Here is a 12,684-nt window from a genome sequence, read left to right on the forward strand (position 1 = left end):
GAGAGAGAGAGAGAGTCTGAGCTGGCATGGGCTTTCGAAATCTCAAATCTCTTTCCAGATAACATACTTCCTCCTCCAACAAATACCCAATTACTAGAAAGTCATATCTTCTAATCCTTCCAATTAGTTTATCAATTGGTGACAAAACATGCTAATGAGACTATGGGCAACATTATCATTCAAGCCATCACACTCACTGTTTATAGCCACTCAAGTTAGTTTAGTTGTCAAAGAAAACAGCACGGAGAGACCTCAACATAATAACAGTTTAACTATTATATGATACTAAAATCTTAATCTCTATTAATGTCCTAGAAACTGGAGTGAAGATACTGGAGAGATCTCTGATGTCTTATGTTTCTTGTGTCATCAGTTACACGAGTGAAGAGAGAGAATCAACCTAAGTGTTCAACAAGAGATGAGTATGTAGACAGAATGTGGTATTTGGAATTCTACATTTGGAATTAGTGTTTGGGTGGAATTGTATCATTTATAATGACCTCAATAACACTGGAGGACAATATTCTAAGTAAGCCAGGTATGAACCAACAAATGCTATTTGATCTCATTTATATAAATACCTAGAAATTTGGACTCAATGAATTCTAATATAGATAAAAGCACTTGCTCCCTTGTCCAATGACATAAGTTCAATCCCTGAGACCCATATGGAAAGAAGTCCTGTAAGTTTCCTTTGACTTCCATATCTGCACATGAACACACACATCCACACCCCCACACAAACATGCACAAAATAAAGAAAGAAATAAAAAATAAATAAAAGTTTAATGGTATTACTAGGGGCTATTGGAGGGAGATAGGAAATTATTTGATGACTGGAACAACATTTAAATGAAATATATGGTTTGGAGATCAATTGACTAGCAGAATGATGACAGTCAATATGTTCTATATCTCAAAATAAGCAAATTTCAAAGGTCTCAACAACAAACAATTACTGAAGTGATAGGTACATTAATCAGATTGACTTAGCCATTCCATATTTCATATATAAATCAAAATACCATGTTGTACCCCATAAATACATGAAGAGATTATTCATGCATTGAAACAACAGCACTAACAATAAAAATGATGATAGAATTGTTAAAATATGAACCAAGGAAATTCCATACATGACTAATTCTCTGACATCAGTCGAAATAGCTGTAATTTAGAAGCAAATCATCCCAAGGCACCATCAAATCAAACTTGCCAGAGAAACCTGGGTCAGCATAAATGAAAGCATAGAGACTTCAACTTCCTCACAGCAGAGAGAGTCCACTGCCTATGGGTCCTGAAGAAACAATGATGGGGATTCCCATAGCTCTAACTCTAGCCAACATCAGTCCAAACACCTATCAATCAATACTTATTATGTTATCATCTCTGCTCAGCCTCATAGGTACGACGCAAATCTACTTTTCTTTTCTGAGATTTTTTCTACTTGCCTGATGACATCTCACTTCAGGGATATTATTTTTCTTCTTTCCAATTTATTTTTCTCTATAGTATCACTTACAGCATGTTAGGACACATAGTTTTGTTCTTTAATTTTTTTGTTGGTGATAGTAACAATTCATCTCACCCAACAAGAAAATTAAGCACTGAGAGCTGGGGTTTTTCTGAGCACAGTCTATAAAATGGCACCGAACAATTACCAGACTCCTTCCAATTACTTATCCCATTAATTAGCTCTTCTCTAAGCTAATATATTCTCCATCTGGATGGATGCATCTGTCTATATCTATGGTCTTCACTTATCTTTTCCAAGTCTATTCCTCCTGAGTAGCTGGAGAGTGCTGGAGATGTGTCTACCCATTTCTGTCAAATTCCCTTCCACCACCTCTACTGGACTAGAAAGTGAGGGACACATCCTGACAGGAACCTGTGCCACCTGTGCACTCCTCTCAGTGAACACCCACTACTCTTCTACTTTTCTATCCTTCTTCAATGATTTTGGCCAAATTGCTCAGAACATCTTCAGCCCAGTAGATTTGATTTACTTAAAATGCTTCATATAAGCTATGCACATAGTATCATTTTTTCACAACCCTTGTTTAAATAATTTGTTTAGATTTAATTAAACTAATTATTTTATCCTTTAGATTAACATACAATTTGCATATTTATGAGGAACAATGTAATGTATGGTTGATTCATGTGTATACTAATGAACTCAGGGTAATGTGCAAATCCATTGTCTTTAACACTGATTATTTTTTTATGACATCATCTCTGTGATATATCATCAGGGGTATGATCATGTCCATGAGGCATATCCTATATAAAAAGAATTCTACAACTTTCAGTCATTATAATTTTTGTGAGGTAATATTTTTTCTTAAAACATCACTATTACAACTTGTAATTAATATATATTTTAAGTTTATTACTTTTATGAGAATAGGTTTTGTTCAGTTATATGAAGGCAGATATTTCTATTTCTTCAAGTTCTAAGTTTCTTTGACAAATTTCCTATATGGTCATAGTCTGCTAATAAAAACTCCTAGAGTAAGTGGAGTCAATAATGTACATGTTGTCCTAATCAATTATGTATATGTCGTGTTGGGTTAGGAAAGTTCAGCCTGCAAAACTTTCATTCAATCTAAAAACAATCACATTACACTGCTAAATTGAAGACAGAAAACCAGCAGGCATGGTTTGCATATCTACAATTCCATCACATAGGAAGAAGAGGCAGAAGACTCTGCATTTCAAGATCATCCTTGGCAATATAAGAGATTTGAAACCAGCTTGATACCATGAGTCCATGCATGTTTTACATCAAGCAATAAAAACAAGCCAAATCAAAACTAAACAAAACAAAAAGACAGAAAAACATTTAAGTAAGATAATACCTGTGCAGAAAATGCTACAGCAGTGTAATACCTGCTACAGTTCTACTGTTTAAATCTTCCTGTTTTTCAGAGAATACTTGTTAGTCTGCTTAACACTTATAACACAGTTTCGTGTTCTATATCCCATTTTAAGGAAATGAAGGTTTCACTAATCCCATCAGAAACATGGGGAAAGTAAGGCATTCCTTAGGGCACAAACAACAGGTAAATACAGAAGATAAGGGTAAAAGGGAATGGTAGAATACAATGTGATCTGCTAGGGAAAATGGTAAAACAGGGTGTTTCTTAGGCAAGGGGAACCAGTTAAATACGAGAGAAAGAGGGAGGAAGGACAAATAACTTTATTTTTTATTTTAAAAAGGACTGCAAAAGGAATCATACTATTAATTATCCCAAACCAACAATCAAAACCACAAAACCTAACATCCTACAAAGGATGACATTCAATGCATAAGTAAATCTGGACTGACAGTATTCCCTCTAAGATCCAAAGATCACTCAACAAAATCATGGTGCTAGACATAAGAAACCCTATTTTGAGTTGTAGGCCAAGGGTATCTATCTTGCCAATTGCTGTTAGCTTTGATTATACCCCAGAGCTGGAAGGTAAGACCTTATTATTGCTGATAACACCATGCACTTTAAAAACAGGACCCAAGGACCCCTGAGAAGAATCTGGCCTGAATCACTTCTTTCTGAGGACTAACTTTCATGGTGCCAGAAGGCATCAGGGTGTCCACCAATCATATCAGCGACCAATATGGTACAATAATCCTATGGGTACAATAGTGGCACATACACCTTGGCAGTAACCAAGAAGCTTTCTAATTACACAAAAATGACACCATGCCTACAACTAGAAACCTAGCTAACTACTCAGTGTTAGTGGAATCATAGTAGTAAGAAGATGATCTACAATCACTAATTTACTAAAGTAATATTATTGCTAACAGCAATATCTAAACATTTATCCTTACTCCCAGAGATAAGTGTAGTCTTCACTCCTTATCAAGAAAATTTCTCTTTGCAAAAGGGAAACTACAGAAAACACAGCCAATCAAAATACAGTATACTGGAGCCTAGTCCCTGTGGATACATCTACAAAACACCTATGCATCACAATCTCAGGGAACATTGAAGAACAGTGAATGGGAAGACTGTAAGAGCCAGAGGATCTGGGAGTTTGAATCTTATAGTAATATCAGAAGTCATACATGTATAATCTCACCAATATGTCCATTTAAACCTGAGTGGGAAAAGGACACAAATGAATATGCAAATGAATGAGGAAAACCTCACGAGGCCACAACCCTTCACAAAGAACCATAGGCAACTGAGTAAAGTTGGGAGTGTTAGAATTGGTCCTTTATAGTGAAGCGCATTTTACTTGGTTGCCCAGTACTAAACAATTAGCTTTTATAACATACATATTCAACAAACTACATTTAGGAATATATATGCCTACAAATAAACATATGCATGCAATAACAATTATTGAAAGAAAGAGACCATGAATTTGAAGGAGAACAAGGGAGGGTACATGGTAGAATTTAAAAGGAAAAGAGAAATGTTATTAAATAACAACCTTAGAAAAATAAAAATTTGTTAAAATATATTTATTTATTTAGTGTGCATGTATGTACATGGGCATGTATGTAATCTAGCATGTATGAAGAGTTCAGAGGACAACTGACATCTCTCTCAGAAATGTATATGTGCTGCTTCCTAAGCACATGTGACATTGCAGTGGTGTGTCTTATGGACCAGTTGTCTAATCTATCACTTTAATTATACAGGTACTATTTGTGTTTGAATTATGAAAATGATAGATAGTACTACCCATGAAAACACTGCTGTATCAAAAAATTGGAATACTTTAGTAATATATAGTAAAAGAAATATAAATGGTCAATAAATTCTTAAAACACATTTCTAGATTTCCTTTTTTCTATCTTTGTTTCATTTGTAGTTTTAACTCTTTAATTCCTTTTTTATCAAAGTCTCATGTCCATCCTTTTCTTGTGCTGACTACATCCAAATCTCTAGATATTTGATCATATTTATAACAGGCAATCTCTAAATCTTCAGGATAACTTTCATTTTGCAATATAGTATAGTTTCTCTCCATGCTGACTTTCCCTATTTGTATATATCACAGAGGGGGGGAGGAGGGAGGAACGAAGAAGGGAGGGAGAGAGAGAGGGAGAGAGAGAGAGAGAGAGAAAGAGAGAGAGAGAGAGAGGGGGGAGGGAGGGAGGGAGGGAGAGAGAGAGAGAGAGAGAGAGAGAGAGAGAGAGAGAGAGAGAGAGAGAGATCAAACCCAATAATAAAAAGCCTCTTTCTCAGATCTGAAAATGGCCCAAAAAAGTCTTGTCACTAACTGTTGGGTATATTTCTTTGTGACATTCTAACCTTAGAGTTAGAGCTGGAAAACAGCTAGCTATCTGTGCATCTTTACCTGATTCTAGTTTCCTGGAAAAAAAATCTCTGAGACCCCTCTCTAAGGCAATCTCAGTGACCCTAGGTGGCCCCTCTTCTATTGCTCCTCTTGGTCTCCAGTATTTTCAGGAGTAACTGTAAAAGAATAAATGCCAGTGCCCCTCTTCACTCTTAGTGTTGCTCCAACTTAGCTGCCCAGACTCTATTTTATCACTAAGATTCTTCATTGTCAGTCTTCATTTCCTATACAGACATTTACTCAAAGAGATATAGGTAAGGGGTAGCTTCCATATCCCTGACCACTCACAGCAACCCAGTGAGAGCCATTGAAGTGTTTACTGATTGACTGCTTCTGATATCCATGGGTTTTGTGATGCTCTGCCCAAGGAGTGGCATAATTAGAGTGTGTGGCCCTGTTGGAGTATGTGTCATTGTTGGTATGGGCTTAAGACCATCATCCTAGCTGCCTAGAAGTAGGTCTTCTCTTAGTAGCCTTTAGAAGAAGATGTAGAACTCTCAGCTCCTCCTGCACCATGCCTGCCTGGATGCCACCATGTTCCTACTATGATGATAATCGACTGAATTTCTGAAACTGTAAGCCAGCCCAATTAAATATTGTCCTTTAAAAAACTTGCCTTGGCCATGGTGTCTGTTCACAGCAGTAAAACTGTAACTAAGACAGGTTTGTAGCAGGGTTCACATGTATGGGGACCATCATAATTCCTGTTTTCCTGTCATGATTATTGTAGTCTCCTACTTCCTTTCAGATGAACAGGCCATAGTATACATTTCATCTGACTTGATGGCCTTGAAGTTGGTGGAGAATTTTTGAGATTCTAAGAGATAGTTCTGTTATTTCTACTGTCTTTCTCCCTTTTTTCCTTCCTTCCTTCCTTCCTTCCTTCCTTCCTTCCTTCCTTCCTTCCTTTCTCTCTCTCTCTCTCTCTCTCTCTCTCTCTCTTTCTTTCTTTCTTTCTTTCTTTTTTGAAACTTTAAAGAAAAGTGTGCACACATTCCTTTTTTTCTTGGTATCCATATGTTTCAGCTGGATGTTGAGGTTTTGTACTCATGCCTACATAGAAGTCTCACCCGAAGTTTTCTTTAGTAAGTAAACTTTTATTTACCAGATTTATTTGGGTTTCAGTTTTTTGTAAATATATTTCAATTTGAATAACCTTTCAAATACTCACTTCTGATTTTTAATTTGACATGTGTGCATAAGGATACCAACTTCTATTAAACAATACTCAAATAGCAGGGATTGAAAGCTATCACACAGCTCTGTTCAACAAATGAGAATGTCCTTATATTTACATGAGGATGTAATGTATTTGGTGTTGTAAAAATGCCCAATTTCTGTTTGTTCCTTTTTCAATTTGAAGTCATGGTGAATGATGTAGTTAACTGCATGTCTGATTCTCCTCCACAAATTCTTTTCCTATCATGCTATAGAGCTAAACAGGAATACAAAGACACTGGACTTCTGGAGCAAATCTCATGGATCTACTAGTAGCTGCATAAGAACATTCTTTTTCTCCCTTTGCCAGTTTATTTGTAAGTATAAAGTAACAGAACTTTTAGAAAAGAAATATTGTGTTGTTTTCTCAATCTTTAGACTTACCCAAGTACTTTTAGTGTTTGTATTCATCTAGAAAGAGCTAATCCCTTGGGAAAAATCCCATGAAAGATTCCCTTGATGGAAGAAGTATTTGATGAATACAAGTTTTACTCCTGAATATCTGGAAGAGTTTATTTGTCCAAAAAGAGAGAAAGGGGAATCAGACCATCATGAATGTCCCTTTATTGTCCTGTCTTGGTATGTTGTTTGTCCTAAAAAGATTGACAGAATAAATCTGTTAAATGAAAATAACCTTTTATATACATAAAATTTGGGGTAATTTTTGCTACTCTCTCTAGCAATTGTGTACCTGCCTAATCTAACCAAATTTTTTCCCCAAAAATTCTCTCCTAGAACCAGTAAACACATAATTCCCTTGGACAACTTCTAAAAACTTCACTTGCCAAAGATTTTTGTACACTTCCCAATGGTAACTAAAACCTCTTATTGAGCACTGCAAGATAAATAGGCCAACTATGGCTCTGAAATCTTGCCAAAGGGAAATTACTTTGTAATTTCAACTAGCTGGTATAATTCAGTTTCCTTAAAATTATTACTTTTGCTCATTTTATGTGCTGTTCAGCAGCTTACCAGTATTAGAAATGCTAGCAGAGGCAAAGCTCTGAGCTTGATCCCTAGTAATAATAATAATAATAATAATAATAATAATAATAATAATAAAGAACCCACTCAGAAAATATTTATGAATCATCTGATATCCATCTAGACCTGCAATAGTGGCAGTAAACAATGAATATCTGATACTTTAGATAAGTAGACATAAGCTTTCCACCCTTGAATCAAATGGTGAGTCTTGATAAAGGCACTAATACTAAAATTATATAGAGAAATATAAAATTGTAGCCCTTGAAAGTACTGAGAGGAGATTTGTGTCATATTAAAAACAATACTTTAGAGTACTGGCTTGACAGTCAGTGTGAAATCTGGTGTTGCTGTGAGAAGATGAGAAGCTGAATTGGAGTCTCTGCACCCATTCACATAAAATCTGGGTGTGGTGGCACACATATAAACTACAACTAGGAAGGCAGACATGGACAGGGCCATGCAGCTTACTGATCAGCTAGCATAGTTTAATCAAAAAATATCAATTCAGTAATAGAAACTGTCTAAGAACAATAACAATAACAAATATGAACACATTTTAAGGAGAGATATCTGAGGTTGACCTCTGGTTTCCACTTACATATACATGCTGTATGTGATAAATATAGAGATATGATCACACATAGATGTGCACATTATCATCATCATCATCATCATCATCATCATCATCATTGTCATCATCATCATCATCATTGTCATCATTGTTATCATCCTTGATCATTGTAATTTGAGGACATGGGTAGTGAAAGATATTAAAGTGTTTCTGCAATGATGATTTGACATGGAACTTGAAAAGTATTAGCTAGATAATAGTAAATGAATGAACATTGATTTTTAGCTTGCTCATAACCATGTGGGCCTGAGTATGGGCTATAACTTAAATAAACTTTCAGGTTATTTTAATTACTTTTCTCTCCAAAACTACCCCAAAACTTAGAAAATTATTTTTATTTGGCATATTATATGCCAGAAATTCTGAAATGGCACAACAATGAACCTCTACTCTAATGATATTACTGCCAGAACATGAGAATCTCTTTCCAGATGATGTTAGCTGTCAATAAAAATCAATCATTACAATGATATTATTGGCAATGAGGTGTTTACATTGGATTATGGTTGAAGCCCAGACATGCTCTACATTTAAATACCTCGCTACTACACCTATCAAATGTTAGCTTACTGAGCATCAAGTGATAAAATCTCTTAATACAAAATTTAGCCATTTCTTAAATTCTAGTCTCTTCTAATATCTTTAATTAATTAATTAATTACATCTCAAATGTTGTCCCCTCCTAGTCTTCCTTTGCAGAGTCCTTCACCCATCTACCCTCCCCTATGCCTTTGAGAGGGGAGTCCCACCTACCCAGAATCCCCATATACTGTTGTATCAAGTCTCTGCAGGTTTAGACATATCACCTCCAACTGAGGCCAGACATGGTACCTCTCAGTTGCATATGTGCCTGGAGCCTTGGACTAGCCCCTGTATGCTCTTTGGTTATTGGCTCAGTCTATGAGACTCCAAAGAGTCCAGGTTAGTTCACACTGTTAGTCTTTTTGTGAAGTTGACATCTCCTTGAGGGCCTCTAATCCTTCTCCTAATTATTCCATAAGGGTTCTCAACCTCCATCCAATGTATGTTTAGGGCATCTGCATCTGTCTCAGTTATCTGCTGGGTAGAGCTTCTCAGAGATTAGCCATGCTAGGCTCCTGTCTGCAAGCACAACATAGCATCAGTAATAGTGTCAGATATTGTTGCTTGCCCATGGGATGTATTCCAAATTGGGCTGGAAAATAGGCCATTCTCTCACACTCTGTTCCATCGTTGTCCTTGCATTTCTTTTAGACAGGACCAATTTTGGATCAAAAGTTTTGTAGTTGGGCCTGTGCCCCCATCTCTCCACTTGGGGTCCTCTCTGGATACTAAAAGGAATTTATTCTGGTACCATATTCCCACTGTTGGGCATTTCTGCTAAGGTCACTTGCATTGATTACTGGGATCTTCCCTTATCCTAAGTCTCTGGGACTTCCTATAGAATTCCCCTTCTCCCAACACCTATGGCCACAGATTTCCACTCATTCTCAAGGCCCTCTATGATTCTGCCCTGTCTCTCCCATGCCAGATCTTGCCCCCATATAACCCCTCACTACCCTCTTTCATGTCCCCCAGGTTTCTCCCTTCCTCTGCCTCCCATGAATATTTTATTCACCCTTCTATGTGGGAAGCATCCTCACTTGGACCTTCTTTCTTGTTTAACTTCTTTGAGTCTGTGTGATGTACCATGAATATTCTAAAATTTTTGGCTAATATCCACTTGTCAGTGAATACTTACCATGTATTTCCTTTGGGGCCTGGGTTATCTCACTCAGGATTATATTTTCTACTTCCACCCATTTGACTGCAAAATTTGTAATGTTCTTGTTTTTTAGTAGCTGAATATAGTTCTATTGTGTAAATGTACCACCTCTCTCTCTCTCTCTCTCTCTCTCTCTCTCTCTCTCTCTCTCTCTCTCTCTCTCTCTCTCTCTCTGTCTCTCTCTTACTCTATCTGCCTATGGAGCAGTATGGAGCAGGATGTGAGTTCTCAGCCCCATGTTTGCTTCCAGTTTCTGACTATTATGAATAAAGCTGCTATGAACATAGTGGAGCACATATCCTTGGGGTATGGTGGAGCATCTTTTGTTATATGCCCAAGAGTAATACAGCTGGTTCTTTAGGTAGAACTATTTCCAGTTTTCTGAAAGACTACCAGATTGATATCCAGAGTGCTTTTTCAAGTTTACAATCCCATCAGCAATGGAGAAGTGTTCCCTCACCAGCCAGTGCTGTTACTTCAGCTTTTTATCTTAGCCGTTCTGATTGATGTATGGTGAAATCTAAGGTTTGTTTTGATTTTCATTTCCCTGATGATTAAGGATGTTGAACACTTCTTTAAGTGCTTCTCAGCTTCCTAGCCATTCAAGATTCCTTGGTTGAGAATTCTCTGTTTAGCTCTGTACCCCATTTTTTAATTGGGTTATTTGATTTTTTCTTTTTTTCTTTTGGAGTCTAACTTCTTGAGTTCTTTATATATTTTGGATATTAGGCCTCTTTCAGATGAAGAGTTGATGAAGATCTTTTCCTAATTTATAGGTATCCATTTTTCCATTTTGTCCTATTGACTTTGCCTTACAGAAGCTTTTCAGATTCAAGAATTCCCATTTATCAATTGTTGACCTTAGTGCCTGAGTCAACATCCTCAATCATCAGGGAAATGAAAATCAAAACAACCCTTAGATTTACCTTACACCAATCAGAATGGCCCTGAATTTGATTATTTTCTGCTATCTACTCCTCCTGGGTATGTTTGTTTCTTTTTTTTTTTCTCTAGGCCCTTGAGGTCTACTTTTAATTTGTTAGTATGAGAAGTCTCCAATTTCATTATAAGAACACTAAGTGCTATGAAATACTTTTGTTAAGTACTCCTTCCACAATGTCCCATAATTTTGGATGTGCAGTATCCTTATTTACATTAAATTCTAAAAAGTCTTTAATTTCTTTCTTTAATTTTTTACTAACCCAGTGATCATTGAGTAGAGAGTTGTTCAGTCTCCATTACAATGTAGGTATTCTTTTGTTTCTGTTGTTGTTGAAGTCCAACTTTAATACATGGAGATCTGATAAGATAAATGAGGATATTTCAGTCTTCATGTATTTGTCGATTATATGATCAATTTCGGAGATGTCCTGTGAATGGTTTAGAAGGACATACATTCTTTTGTGGTTAGATGAACTATAGTGCAGATATATGTTAACTCCACTTGAATCATGACCTCTGTTAGTTTTGATATTTCTCTGTTTAGTTTCTATCTTGATCTTTCCACTGTTGAAAGTGAGTTATTGAGTTCTCCTATTACTAATGTGTGTGATTTGATGTGTGATTTAAGCTTTAGCAATGCTTCTTTCATGAATGTGAATGCCCTTGTATTTGGGGCATAGGTCTTCAGAAGAGAGATGTACTTTTGGTGGATTTTTCCTTTGATGAGTATGAAGTGTTCTTCCTTGTCTCTTTTGATTACTTTTCAGTTAGAAGTGTTCTTGTTGTTTTTGTTTGTTTGGTTGGTTGGTTTTTGGAGGGGAAATTGGGAAGGGAGGGGAAACTGGGAAAGGAGAAATTTACATGTAAATAAAGAAAATATCTAATAAAAAAGAAGTCTATTTTTTTAGATATTAGAATGGCTACTTCAGCCTTGGAAAGCATTTTTCTTCCTTTTTATACTGAAATAATAACTATCTTCATTTTTATACACAGCAGAATGATGGTTTTTGTTTATGTACCCATTCTGTTAGATCATTTTTTCTTTACTGGGGAATTGAGTCCATTAATGTTGAGAGAGTTCAATGGCCAATGATTGTTACTTTCTGATATTTTGATGTTGATGGAGGTTGAGTGTGTTTGTGTGTGTGTGAGTGTGCATGTGTGCTTGTGTGCATGTATGTAGGTATGTTTTTCTTCTTTTGGTTATAATGGTGTGGAATTTATTATTTAATTATGCTTAAGTATATATTTTCTTAAGTATAGTTAGCCTCATTTGGGTTCAAGTTTTCCTACTATTATCCTCTGTATGGCTGGGTTAGTAGAAAGCTATTGTTTGAATTTGGTCTTGTAGTGGAATATCTTGGTTTCTCCATCTATGGTGACTGAAAGTTTTGTTGAGTATAGTAGTCTGGGCTAACATACATTATCTCCTTGGGTCTGCAATATCTCTGCCCAGGCCCTTTTATTTTTTGAAGTCTCTGATGCTCAAATGAGAAATGGGGTGTAACTCATATAGGTCTGCTTCATATGTTACTTAGGCATTTTCCTATGCTGCCTTTAAAATTCTTTCTTTGTTCTGTATATTTAGTATTTTGATTATTATGTAATTGGAAGATTTTCTTTTGTTGTCAATTCTGTTTGGTGTTCTTGAGCTACTTGTATTTTTATAAACATCTCTTCCTCCTTCGTTTTTTTTAAAAATTCTCTTTAGTGTTTATGTTAGGGAAATGTTCCTCTATCATTTTGCTGAAGATATTTTCGGGATTTTTTAAGCTGGGAATCTTCTTCTTCTTCTTCTTCTTCTTCTTCTTCTTCTTCTTCTTCTTCTTCTTCTTCTTCTTCT

The sequence above is a fragment of the Mastomys coucha genome, unplaced genomic scaffold, assembly GCF_008632895.1.
Source record: "Mastomys coucha isolate ucsf_1 unplaced genomic scaffold, UCSF_Mcou_1 pScaffold20, whole genome shotgun sequence".
Taxonomy (NCBI): Eukaryota; Metazoa; Chordata; class Mammalia; order Rodentia; family Muridae; genus Mastomys; species Mastomys coucha.